Source organism: Triturus cristatus, chromosome 1_1 (assembly GCF_964204655.1).
Source record: "Triturus cristatus chromosome 1_1, aTriCri1.1, whole genome shotgun sequence".
NCBI lineage: Eukaryota > Metazoa > Chordata > Amphibia > Caudata > Salamandridae > Triturus > Triturus cristatus.
Window position 1 is genome coordinate 36,405,276 of NC_140579.1, and position 14,161 is coordinate 36,419,436.

The 14,161-nt window shown below is 50.2% G+C and overlaps 1 protein-coding gene and 1 pseudogene across 1 annotated transcript in view; both read right to left on the reverse strand.

Annotated features, from left to right (window-relative positions):
* LOC146869273 (E3 ubiquitin-protein ligase TRIM39-like) overlaps positions 1 to 14,161 on the reverse strand; it is a 120,119-nt gene that overhangs the window by 91,323 nt on the left and 14,635 nt on the right. The gene's annotated exons all lie outside the window — the stretch shown is intronic.
* LOC146869274 (5S ribosomal RNA) lies at positions 7,324 to 7,441 on the reverse strand (annotated as a pseudogene).

The window sequence follows — 14,161 nt, forward strand, 5'->3', positions numbered from 1 at the left end:
CAGGCTTGACCTGAAAAGCATCATTGTAAGAAGGAACTTTGCCCTGGGACGTGGAGTTCAGGGTGGCTTGGAGCGATCAAAACCTTATTCCTGACTCAAATACTAATTTCTAAATAGGCACTTTGAAATAAGCTGGTCAAGCAACGGTGGAGGAGCGTCGCCCTACTGCTTGGCGCAGAGCCAGCAAACGAAAAATAAAAGAATGCTCTAGCATCATTTTTTGTTTGTTTGCTGGCTCTGGGCCAGCTTGTGTGTGGAGAGGTGGGGCATGGGAGGGCGAGGAGGAGTGCTTGTACACTCCCTAAATTCGCATATGTGTTTGGCCGGCCATCTCAGGCCGACCAAAACACACATGCGTACTTAGGTTTCTCCAGCCGGCTGCATTCATCAGCCAGGCTAGAAAAAACCCACAGACTCAATGACCTAAGCGGAGGGTCTTTCTTGCCCGCTCAGGCCAATCCCCACGCTGCTATGCAGCACGGGGATTGGATAGGAGTCTGTCTCAGGGACTGCTGGGACCAGGAAGAGGCCAGCAGGCCGGCGCTGTCAAGAAAGTTTTTTTTCTTTTTTCTTATTAATAGGTAACCGTCCCCCCTGCCCCCCCCCCCCGCGCTCGCTCTCCCACCACCCTTTGTTAGTGGCGGCTGCCACTGTGGTCAAGTGACACATACTTTTACCAGAAAACGTTTTAAACTACTAAATATCCCACCTAAAATAAATGCATTAAGTTAAAATAAAGGCTTAGCTGCCAGCAGTGGAACCAGATGACCAAATCCCTTACCCATTTGTGAATGAATTGTGTAAACCTGCCCAAATCCTTTCATCCCACTTCACCACAGGTGGCTCAAAACTGTGGGGCAGATTTATGTTGCCTGGCGCATCCCTGCAAATCAGCAAGGATGCGCCAGGAATGATGCATCACGCAAGTTTACCCTTGCGCCACACATGATGCGCCGCATTTATAATGCGGCGCATCATGGCGCAGGAATAAACAGATGCGTGACGCATCCAATAGCGTAAGGTTGGCGCAGTGCTTCAGTTGCGTCGCAAGCGCGACGCAACTCCAGCACTGTTCCAACCAACCCTATCCCTAACATGGTGCGTCAAGCCTTACGCCTGCTTCAAGCAGGCGCAGGGTTTTGGCGCATCAGCGTTGGGAAAGTGACTCAGTCAAATCTTATAGATTTGACTGAGTCACTTTTCAGGGGCGTTCCTGCGACGGAACGCCCCCCCCTATGTCGACACGCCCACGTGAAACCTGACGCAGGTTTTACGTGGCGCAGGGCTTTACATCGTGACGCATCTCCATAGATGCGTCACGATGTAAATATGGCGCAACGTGGCGCAGGGTTTACACCGCCGCTGCGTCACAAAAGTGACGCAACGGCGGCGTAAAAGTGGTGCATCTCCGACATAGATCTGCCCCTGTGTGTTTAACTCCAAGCGAAACCCACAGCTAGCAGCTTCTGGGTCAGTAGGTCACGTGTCATATTTGACTGCCTCTGGCTTGGCTTTTCAGCCAACAGCACTTGGCATCCTGGGGATTGTAGTTTCAAGTTTAACATTGGCAGGCTGCCTCAAACATCGTTGCATGCACATTGCTGTTGCCTAGCAATCCATAACATGAGTCGGCTCGGGAACCATGATAGTGTTAGTCAGAGCACAACACTTTAAACATTTCATTAACATAAAACTGATTTGACTGTTATTGTGTACTGTGAGTTCCTCGGTCATATTTCGTTTCAGAAGAGAATAATGACATCTTTACTAAGAACGTCCCAGACAGTAAAACTTTATGGGCAGGTTCGTGAAGGAAAGAACCGGCATTTAAGATGTGTCCTATTGACGCAGGCTGCCCCACCCAAGTGACCAGCCCGCCGCAGACATCAGCAGACTGCAGCAGACACCCCTGGCTTGGCACCGTCCCTGCACACAATTGCTTCTGAGTGTTAACATCTGCTCGCGTTCCCAACCAGGTTTAAAACATGAATGGGAAAGAGGGGAAAGAACCAAAGCTTCAAGCTGAACAATTCTAACAATACTGGTCCAGCAATGCATGCAGTGTACAAACGCTTTAAAATTTAATATTACAAGATGTTTTTATATTGCGCGTCATGTTGCTTCTAACCGCTGCAAAAAACAGATGTTGCTATAATCCCGGTTGTGATACTCAATTTACCCGACGCAGAAGGAATGAAAGCTGTGTTTGGTTTGTGAAGATTCGAACTAAAACTGACCCCCAGATCGCCTCATTTGTCAGCAAGGAGCGCAGATGCACTTTGAAGGTCTTTGCTTAGTTTTCACACAGTCTATCACGCGAGTCTGCCATTACTTGAAAGCAGGCAAAAGGAGCGTTCCTGAGTCGTGAACACCTAATGTGAGAATGAGCCTAGAGAGCGGAGTCCACTGCTGTAGGGGCAGCCTGAGAAGATTCCCAGGTGACTCCATGTCACCAAGAATGCATAGTGACCACACCGTCATCCGCTTCAGTCAACACGCATACACAGACATCACCCAAGGATTACACTGACACTTTATTTGTGGGTGAAGAACTGCTGCAGGTTTATTTCATACAACACAGTATGATAATAAAATTGGGTTATCTTACGGGCGATCCAGGGCAGGCAGCCCCTTGCTGCCCGCCCGCCTGGTGAGCCAGCACACACGGTGGGTCGATGCCCGGCAGTGTGGCACATAAATATCTGCAGATCATCCACTGGGTCACGTGATCTGCCTCCTACTCCCGCCCCTTCCGACAGGGGCGGAGCGTGTTGTGGCCACCCCCGGTTGGTCAGGCCCCCCAACCGCCCGAAGGACTAACGGGGCGCCGTCGCGGTCTTCCCAGAACCCCCTTCGGCTCCTGGACCTTGGCTCGGGCACCCTTACTGTGCCGGACAGGGGTACCCTTACTGTACCGCCTGTCGCAGAGGTACCCTTACTGTACCAGTCTGCATCCAGATCGCCCTGTAACTCCGCCACAGCTCTGGGGAGGCTACCGTCGCTGCCAGAGCCCCCCTTCCTCCTATCGCTGTTTATGGGTGCCCGCCCCTGCGAGCCAGCTTTTAGTGGGCTAAATAATGGGTCCTGTTCTGTAACCGCTGTTATCCCACTCTTTCCTTACTCTCCACAGGGACAGCGTATCCCATTCCTTGCTTGTTGAATAGCAGCTAGCTTTGGACTCTATTGCTGCTGAAAGGAGACAATATCTTTGCCTACAGTCCTTGTTGCCGTGCTGTAGGTAAGTCGTGGCACCGACATCATGGCTTGAAAGGAAACTTCCCATTGCTATCAAATAATTTGTTGTGAGCCCCAGTTATAATTCCGTTCCTAACCCATAATTGGCAGTGTCTCTATCCTGCCAGTGCCTCGGTCACGACCACCTTAACTCATGACAATACATCTGGCTTTTCCGCTAGCCTTGTCCATTAACCTGTCAAATGCCAGTGGAGAGCAGCACATCTCTGGTCCTGCTTATTTCAGAAGGTGCTACGCACATGTAGGTGAGGGCATACCATTCCCGGTGTCTGGTTGAAGTATGCACAGGGCATTGCCACTCTCCCCCGTGCAGTGCTGTGAACCGTTTGAAGTAGTTCATCAGATTCAGCCAACCACCCCCTAGGTGTAGGCTTGCACTCCCAAACTTCTGCTCGTGTAAAACCCGGCCACACCTTCAGTTCAGGGAACTTTAGTAATTCGCGACACTGACTACCCCAGGGGCCAAATACTGCGCTGTGTAAATGCGGCCCGATACCACCATGAACAATTGGCTTGTAGGGATGGGTGTTAACCTAGGCTGGCTGAAGGCAAAACCTTTGCCAATCACTCCTGGCAAGACGTGCCACCGCAGGTAGAATAAAGAGTTAACGAGCCCTCCTTCCTTCCTTTCCCAGTTCGACCAGGTCGAAGGAGAATGCCCCTTCCAGAAAGGTCCTGGCCTTATCCCTGAAGCTTATCCCTCCCGCATTCTACCGGGAATCTACCGCATCGCCTAGTAAAGCAAGGGGTACGTTCGCAATATCAAAGACATGCATGTTCAACATGCAGACAGGAATCGGAGGAAAGCTGGGGGGGCGATGGTGTGAATAGTGAAGGGGCATCTGGTTCACGGCTTTCAGGAATGAAAACAGCCTCCAAGGTAAACTTTCAAATGTATGGTACTGCTGCACGACCAGCAAGATATCGAGTGTTTGCGCGCTTTACCTGCACGCCAACTAACGCCACCCCAGGGACACACACTTTTCTTATTAGGCACAGGGAGATTAAGTGATTTTCCAGAATCACTGCATATTGATAAGGCGCTGAGACTTCTCTCTTCATATGCAAACCAACAGTTGTCTAGAGGCATCACACCAGAGTTGTTCGATTGCCTTTCCACATAATGAAAAACACGCTTATATGTGATTAGATATTATGGGTTTTCCTAGCGCCACTTGTGTTTAAAACACATCTAGAGTGAGTGAACTTATTTGAGACGCGGCATTTGTTGTAGGAGTTGTGGCAGTCTGGGATTTAGACAGTAAATATGTCCCCCATTTCCAAACACGAGAAAATATATGTTGAGGGGTTCACACGGAAGGAATTATGAATAAATACGGGTTGATTGCTTATCCTATACGCTCAAGGCCAATATGTTCATTGACCGCCCCTGGTTCTTGCCCTTTTGATATCTGGCTTGACAGGGCATTTTTCTTATAACCCTATAGCTACAAATGCTTCAAAGTTCGGGATGGGATAAAATGTTGGTTCCCCCAGAGCAGCGTTACTCACATCATGTTACTGGCTGCTCGGTGGATCATTCCACCTCCAAGTTAATGCTTTTATTGAAAGTAGCAGGGACTACTTAAACGCTCCAAACAATATATCCTCACACTTTTTTTTATTTATTTTTTTATTTTTTCCCATAAAAGCATAAACTAGAGTGACCAATCGTTATTGCTTGATTTCCTCTGCCTATTACGTTTTGTAGTTAGGATACAAACTGAATGCTCGCCAGGCATATCAAACTGTTCGCCCAGAGCACCCACCGCGCTCCAAAACCTTGAAAGCTGGTCCTGAACAATGTCGCAAACGGGCGGCGCACTCGAACCTGACATACCGCTCCCAGTCGGCACCTCACAGCTTGCCGGAAGGCGTATGAGGTGAGAACGTTATGGCTGCAGGACGGACTGAATTGCAAAGCTCTGGACTAGCCTACGGTGAAAGCAGCCTGGCCGGAACGCCGCACAGGACTGATTTGCCAGCGGCACCTACATTGTTCCTGCTTTCCTTATAGTCATGTCTCCAGAAGGGTATTCCGGTATGCCCCACTTGCAGTCACTAGCTGAAGATTAAACACTACTCTGTATAAAGGATTTTTTAGCAGGGTGTAAGTTACAGTGAATAGGTGATGAAGTCTTATTCTGGCTTTGTTGTTCAATGGTTCATATAACTCAAACCTGTGTAATATGTATCAAAACAGTGGCCAAGAGGTCAAACCCAGGCCATTACAATCCCCTAGGCCACCAGGCCCGACTCTACAATTTAGCACACTTCTGGCACCCTATGCTGTACACGTGGCACAAATGAAATCAGTATTGAAAGTGGGAGCGCTAGCATGGAGCCAGTCTAACTACTTGAGGAACCATGAACCCTAGAGAAAATTGTTGTGACAAACCAGGTGAAATCCTCTTTTTTCCTACGCGGTAACCCCCACGTGGAAATCCTCTCTTCAGCAATGCAAGCGTCTACACGTATCTGGGATCCAACCCCCCCCCCAAGCGATACACTAACATTTCAATGTACCGAGATGAGCTGTATGACAAGCTGCACTCAATACCTTAGCATTCCTTATGGCAACTTGACTATTCACGAGGTGCACATAATACATTAATACTATTTCCCAACTACCCCGCTCCTTACAAAGGGCAGAAGGGTCATCAACCGTCCATTTCTTTCTGATCGTCAAAATTATGCGGCAGGTGACTACAACTATAATTAACGGACTGCTATGACATTTTCCGGAAACGACTTTATGTTCCCGACTTCTAGCCACAACACATTTACTAGAAATGTTTTACGTTGTCATGCTGCGAAATTGGTAGCTACATGACTTGCATTTTTTATCATGCCCCCCACATATAGTGGTGGGTGCTCTACACCGACTTCGGTTCTGGGTGTCAGCTCCCCCACTACAGTCCTCCGCTCTATCCACTGAGCTATCGAAGGCCCAAGAGAACTGAAAACAAACAAAGCCTGCATATCCCTCCACATCCTGTGTACACAAGCGCCACTTTCCAAAACGCAGTAAGCAAGCAATAACGTAGTCCTTTAACAGGACTTAATTATGTATTGAGGGTTGCATGATGGTGTCTGCGTGAGTTTAGCTTTTTGCTAAAAGCAGCCGTGCTGTTAGTACGCATAAGCATTGGGAGGCGGGCAATAGCAAAGCACACACCGCCCCCTTCAGGCCTCGTCAGCATCTCTGCCCGCCTGTGTACCTAGACGCCAAAGAACATGCCCTGACCCCACCGGGGGCCGCTGGATGCAGGCGCTGCAAATCATTAGTGCATCTAATATGCCCACCAAGTCGTTTAGAGAGAGCCGAGAGACTGGGGCCCTGACCAGACTATGGGCAGAACCAGTGTATACATAAGTGCAGAACCTACTCTCCTACATGCGGACTGGTGACCAGTGCCCATGAAGGCATGAATTCCTCTGGCAATCTCTTGTTACGGACATCTAACTGACTGCACACAAACCAGTGCGCCGATCTAAGCAAGAAACAAATCTCAATACCAAACAACGTTGGGGTGCAAGAAATATGCCCCATAATATGTCAATGCAAGAATGGTTCGGACTGCAGTGTGCAGGCCCAACACCAGCAAAAGTAATTACCGTCTGGGTGCATTTTAGCATGCCCCGAGATGTACCACCATTTAGTGTGGTTTAGGTGCCCACACATACCCCATCCCCAGAAACAGAAGTGTCTGGGTGTAGCCCAGTAAATAAAAGCAGGGCTGGTTTGGGCACAAAGCAAAAGGGCTGTTAGAGTTGCAGAATTGCTGCCCTGGCCCCGGGAACTGCAAGAATAGATTGAGATACACTGACCATGCCCCCAGCTCAAGTATAGGTAAGCAGCATAAGCCCAAAACATTACACTTACAGATGGTGCAACCTTAGATCCCCGACGGTCTGAATCCAACGATAAAACTAAAACGTATGCTATCACGGCAAAGACAATGCGTGCAGGCAGCCGGTCAGCATGGTAAACTAAATATGCGAACGTGGCTTTAAATATAATGCTGCATACTGATATATCGCGACTCGAATCGCAGGTATTGGAAATGCCCACCACACCTGGTATTCCCAGGCGGTCTCCCATCCAAGAACTGACCAGGCCCGCCCTGCTTAGCTTCAAAGATCGGACGAGATCAGGTGCATTCAGGGTGGCATGCCCGTGCGTCTGAAGGCTCCAACGCGGGATCAGCCAGACCACAAATGTTCCGCGCATTTATACAGCACGGTCTCGACCCGCGAGACCGCTTCCATCCGTTAGTTATCCTGGTCAATCAAGCCACCTATACATCACGGTGCCCAGTGACTGCCACCTCTCGCGCACCGTGGGGCCACCGTTCTAACTCTGGTGAATGTGGCAGAGGGGGAAGGACGCTACAGTCGTAGGAGCGAGGACGCGGGGGGGGGGGGAGCGCTGCACAATCGCGGGTGTGCCCAGGGATGCACGACGCCACCCGGTCGCGACCCGAACCCCCCGCCTGCAGTGGGCATCCAGCGCGGGCACTAGAGCGCTCCACCCGAGCACCGATCACACCCAGGAACGGGGGATTAAGTGACTCGCCCTGAATCACATGACGCCCAGCGCAGTTTTATATATTCAACTTCAATAAACACCTGTGCACCACTGCAAACGTTGGCTGGTTCGCCAAACCTCACCATGCAAGCATGGAACACAATAGAAGTAGACCATTCCGAAAATAGAATACGCGCAAATGCGTACAATCATCGACATGCAATCAGCCATGCAGGCCCGACCCGGTCGAGAGTAGAGCAGCCCTCGGAACAACCAAAACATCCTTGCCGACCTCAGCGAACCCACAAGAGCCGGCAGGAGTATGTCTCCCCCAAATACCACAAAAGAAACTGAACATCCTCGAAAAAACCGCAAGGCCACCAACAGACTTCGGCAAGCAAGGTAGCGAACGGTCCAAACGAACGTGGCCAGCGGTCTCAGTCTGAAAACAACAGAGGACACCATCATATTTATTGCACTCACTGTAGCGATCGCTGGTGCATTCAAGAACCAAACATTCAACACAGTCTGCTGCCCACAGAACCACACCAACCGCAAACAAAAGGCACGGCGTGAAGAAACCCGGTGTGCAGGGCAGCGAGGAGGAACCGGCGCGAAAAAACATCTTAGCACGAAGGCCAAAGACCACCCTTAAAGAGGTAACACGCGACAACTACAACATGCTCCATTCTCTTTATAATTAGCACGAATCAGCTGGCCGAATGGAGGCAAATGCGCCGTGCGAAACCTCTTACGACGGCAGTAGTGTATATAGACTGTGAGGGGGGGAAGGGGGGGGGAAGCGCACTCACACAGCTAACTCCTGCGCGCCCTCTACCCGGTGCCGGATGCTACCCCCCAGGGCCTACAGCACCATCCTGGAGCCCCCAGAGCGCAAACTGACGACATCACCAGCGGTCGCGGCCCCGGGGCAGCAGATGACCACCGACCCGCCCCGCCCCGCCCCAGAAACCAAATGTCGGTCCCGGCATACGATCTCCTATCTATGCCTATATGCTTCATCTTGCGGGATCTCGACCCGAAGATATTGGCGCGCGCAGCACCGATTTACAACACATGCAGGCACGGGGAGACTAAGTGATTTGGCCCGAAGCCCCAAAGCGGACGCGGCCCCGAGACAACAAACACGCCGACCAGCGATTGAGGACCCCAGCCCCGGTCCCCGCACATGACCTGCCCCACCATGCCCACAAGCTCTACCCGGCGATCAATGCCGACTCTCGCACCCCCGGCCCCCCGCTCCGAGGTCGGCAGCACTGTGCATGAAGCGGATATACCGGGAAATACCGGGAATCGAACCCGGAGCCTCAGGCATGCACCGCATGCACTCTACCATTGAGCTACAGCTCCGCAGAAATCGATCCAAAGGAACTGGGGCACACAGCACGGTAAGGAAGGGGGCTGGCTTCTGGCACCGAGGACGATAGGAGGGTGTCCGGAACAAGGCGAGGAGCACGCGCACGATCGCACAGGCAGCGGTTTGGGCTACCAATGTGGCGTTACAAATGTTTAGTCCAGTGCCCCCCTAAAGGAATTCCTCATGCATGCATGCATGTGGGAGCCTTCGTAACAAGTATTTGGGGCTTTGCAAGCGGATCAGTGTTTTAACAGCCATACTGCAATGCACCGCCTCGCAAATCGACGATCGACACCGTCCGGGCCCCGCGAACGACCCCGCGTCCTCCCAGCCTGTAAATAGCGCCTCTCTTAAAAACTGCCCCGTTCTATTTGCGCGCCACCAAAAACCCGGCCGCAGCGTCCTACCGACGTGCAGGAGCCCCACTCGCGCCCCCCCCCACCCGTGACCATCGAGCCACAGGGCCCTGTCAACCTGGTACTGCCCAGGGACGGGGCCGGGGTGGGAGGGTTGTGCAAGACTCACCGTTGCTCGTAGCCTCCAAAACCTCCACTAAGGGCCCGGCGCGTGGCAAGATCGGAAACGACGAGTCCAAACCGCGACCGAAAACACGTCGAGGGGCAAGAACGCGTGTCCAGGCTGGGTGCGGCGCGCAGGAGACAGAGGAGGAACTGGGCGAGAGAGCCCACTAAGTAGGGAGTAAGCCGCGCCCCCCGCCCGCCCCCAGCTCCACGCGATAGGGGTTCTTCCCAAGTGGGCGTAGGCCTCGCGCGCGAGGCAGCAAGGGGGGGAAGGCTCCGACGGGCGGCCACTAGAATGCTGCCCTGCTGATGTCCCACTGCGTGGGACGCGGGCAGCGGCAGTGCTCTAGTCCTGGATTTTACTTTAACACACCTGTGCATTCTGGGGGCGGTAGTTCTAGTTCACTTCTGTTGCTTTAACGTGAAAACAATGATTTCTATTTTAAACAAGAATCAGCAATCTCAGTCTAAGTTTAATTAAGGACCCGGACTCAGAGGTACAGCGCTTTCCACAAGTAAGCAGCCATATTGTGTCTGGGTCCTTGTAAAACCGCTGGAGACTGGTCACACGAGTCCCACAGAGTCGCTTCTAATTGGCCGAGATGTATAGCCAATCAATGTATTCTCGAATCTGATTGGTCTTCCTGATTTTACCTCGAACTGGCAAACTGCGGTGGAGGTGTAGTTTAAACTAGCTCGTAATATAGTGTGCAGGCGCTGCTCTGCCCGCACACCTGCTCCCTATCCACCCTCTCGGCAATGAATAACGCGCCATTGCTCATATTCACCTGGAAGGGCTGCTTCCTGTCCCCGGACACGAGCTTCAGCCCCCGGGAGTTCAGCTGAACGAAGTGGAGTCCGAGGTCCTTGGCGAGGTGTGCGCGCGCGTTAGGCAGCCGGGGATGCGGTGAGGGGGATCGGCAGCGGCGAGGTGTGCGCGCGCGCGCGTGTGTGTGTCTGTGCGCGTCTCAGAAGCGCGTCCACAGACCCCGATCGCTGCGCGTGCCCCGGTCTGTCTCCCTTGGCAGGCAACTAGGCAACAATAGTACTCGTTGGCGGCAGCGCTTCGCGCTGCAACGCCAGCGAGACCTAAAAATGACCTTTGAAAGAGAATTTAGATTTTTCACAGCGTGGTGGTCAGAAAATCTGTATTTTATTAAAGACACGGGGGCTAAGATTATGCAAATCTCCTTTATTGCCAGCTCACAGCAGCAACAATTGAAGAATTTAGAACTTCAATAACATTCTAAGAGGCTATAAATTCCCCCTGCACGCAGTGTTCTCCCTTTTTTGGCGCTGCGAACAAGATAGTTTCTAAGATCCATAACTTTCAAACGAAAAACGTCATCAGTGAAAACGTCTTACTCTGGAAAAGAAAAACCCAATTCAAAATCAATAACTTTTCTCCAATAGGGAGGGTTCCAATGTGGAAGGATAATCTTAGCCTCCGTGTCTTTAATAAAATCCAGAATTTCTGCCCACCAGGCTGTGAAAAATCAAAATTTTATGGGATGACACAGAGGCTAACATTATGCAAGTTTAAAGTGCATTTAATACATTGTCAATGGCACTTGTAACAGGTCTAAAATAGCAACTTTAAAACATACTTTTATTGGACCAATCCGCAGCCCCGCGGATATCTCCCTGGAAGAGAGGTTTGGAGGCCGAGGCACCCTTAAGGGAGTGTACACCAAGCACAGTAATGTCTACACCTGCTTCTTTCATTACTTCCTTCACCCATCTTGCTATGGTTGGGGAGGAAACTGCTCCATGAGGTAATTTATAGAATATTAGCAATTGTTCTGTATTTCCTCTCATACTCACAGTCCTTCTCTCATATTCTATCAAACATTTCACTACACAAAGTCTTTCATTCTGTGTCAAGAAGGGGTAGAAAACAGAAGATGACATGGTCTCTGTTCGCCTTTTATATAAAAGCTAACCCTTTCTGATTGGTAGGCCCTGCTGGTGATGTCTAGGGCTTTTACGTCTGAAGTCCATCTAAAAGATACCAGGCATAGCAAGACAGTGAGTCTTTGGTGAAGCAGCGAATTGCAAATGAACCTGCCAGTAATTCCAAGCAGTTGATGTGCAACTCCTTCTCCTGATCTGTCCAGCGTCCCCCTGCTGATGAGTCGCCACATCTTGCACCCCATCCCTCTAAACTCGCGTCTGATTCTATCGCTATCTCCGGGTCTGCCATTCCATGCTCCTTCATTCCTCAGCCACCAAAATAGTTCCTTCCTTGAACCAAGGGATGAGGAAAGTCCGAAAGGGAGACTGCACAATTGCCATAGTCTTCCCATTCAGGTGAATTGGAGAAACCTTTGGTGTGGAGTCCAAATTGGGATGGTCAGGTATGCCTCCTTTAGATCTAACCGAGTTAGCCAATTCCCTTTCCTTAGCACATCTCTAAGGAGATGCACCCCTTCCATTTTGAAATTGTGGTAGACCACCCATTCGTTCAACTCTTTTAGATTTATCACTGGTCTCATCCCTTTGTCCTTCTTCTCCACTAGAAAGATATTGCTGATAAAACCTGACTCCATTCCCTCTTGTTTTGCCTCTTTGGTCAATAAATCCTCTACTTCTTGTGTTACTAAAATAGAATTTTCTTGTGAGAATATCAGTTCTGGGGGAATTTTCCTTTGTAATGGTGTATCTGTAAATTCGATCATGTATCCCTTCACTGAGTCTAGGATCAAAGGGTCCTGATTCACCAAATTCAAGTTTCCACAAAGTTGGGCTAGTCTGCCTTCCACCTTTATAGGGGTATCTGAAAGGTCTTTCATAGCTCTTACCCGCTGAAAAGCCTCTTTGTCTCCGCTCACTTCTGAAGTCTCTCCCGTGAAGTATTTGTTTCTGGGGGTATAAATGACGAATGTGGAGCAAAGTGTGGGTGCGCACATCTTGCACCATGTCCCAGGTAGGGTCTTGAAGAGCTTTGGCCATGGCCGAGGAACCAACTCACTGTCTCCCGGCCCTGCCAAAAACCCTATCCTGGAAAACTTTCTTGATGGCTTTCTAGGACTTCTGAATTGAGCTAAATGTTCCCATGTACTTAGCGATGTCCCTAATAAAGTTGTCCCCCAAAAGGTAGACCCTGGGAGGCAGCTACTCCTCTGCTAGTGGCCAGTTTGACCAATTTGAGATCTATTTTTTGCAATATGCTTTTTATTCTCCCATTTGAGAGTGCAGTATTTGCATGCCCCAGGAGGCAAATGGCTCTTTGTGCCCATTGGCGCAAATCCTTGGGGTCAATGAGGGTGTCTTCAAGATAAGCCACTTCACCCATCTCAATCATCTTTGTGAGTGGGCCAGTTATCAAGTAGACAGTCTAGGCAGTACTTGAGGCCTTTATCGATACCTTTCCTAGGGCCTTTTCCTCCCTTGGCACTAAGAGCCACCACCATTGCGTCTAACTCTGAGGTAGACCCAACTTTATCCAAGAGGGAGGGGCGTGGGCATTCGGATCTAAGATGGGACCTGACCTATTTGGTATTTCCTTCCTAAGCCAAAAGGAGAGGTACTAGGCAAAATGCCGCGATGGAAAAGGAGACAAGGGCTGTTTGAGCGTGTCAAACATACTCTCTCCGAATGGGTCAACAATGCCCATTTTTGTCCTGGAGGCCTTTGATGCCTCGTCAGTTGTACCCATATTCGTCACCTCTATCTCCTCAATATCCGTATCAAAAACAAAGGAACAGGATATGTTAATTTCATCCTCCAATGTTTCATCGCAATTGATGGGAATAGGTACTTCTGGGCCTTTTTCTTGCCCATCTGCAGTGCCCGAAGCACCAACATTGTCACCGCCAAAGCGTGAAGTAATTTGTTTTGAGGGTTTGGGCTTTTTTACACCCTTTGGCAGGATTTCCCCTGCAGCCCCTTTCCTCTGGGCCTTAATCACCCCATCTCCCCCTTCAGGGTGTCCTGGGACAGCAACTGGCCAACCCTTCTTCGAGAGAACCTCCACTTTTTTATTAATTATGTCATCCAGTGTCCCATTACCTTATCCAGTCCTTATTTAGAAGTTCTTCCAGTCTATGCTCCATAGTATTCTCTGAAGGTTCAAGGGACATGGCAGAAGGTAAATATTATTTAAGATTACTGGGCTCAGTGTAAGGAAACAGCTGCTTTAGCAGTTCGTTGGGCTGCAACTGCCAGAATTCAAGCAGTTTGCCCAATCAGTTAAAATGCCACTGTAGTGTCTTTACTAAGGTGTCCCAATCTCCTAAAATGGCACCGGCGTGTACAGAGTGTGGCTGACCTTCTCTTAAGGGTCTTTCCTCTAATTGTGTGGTTGTTTCTTTATTGTTGTGCCCCAGACTATCTCTTTTTTCTGTTGTTATTTATTAAACTGTGCGATGATTGTGCATCGCACTGCTGCCTTTATTTACATGGGCCTGCAGTCGCTGAGGGAAAAGGAGGGCTGCCGGCAGCTTTGTTAAGTAGACGGACTCTCTTCCATGGACG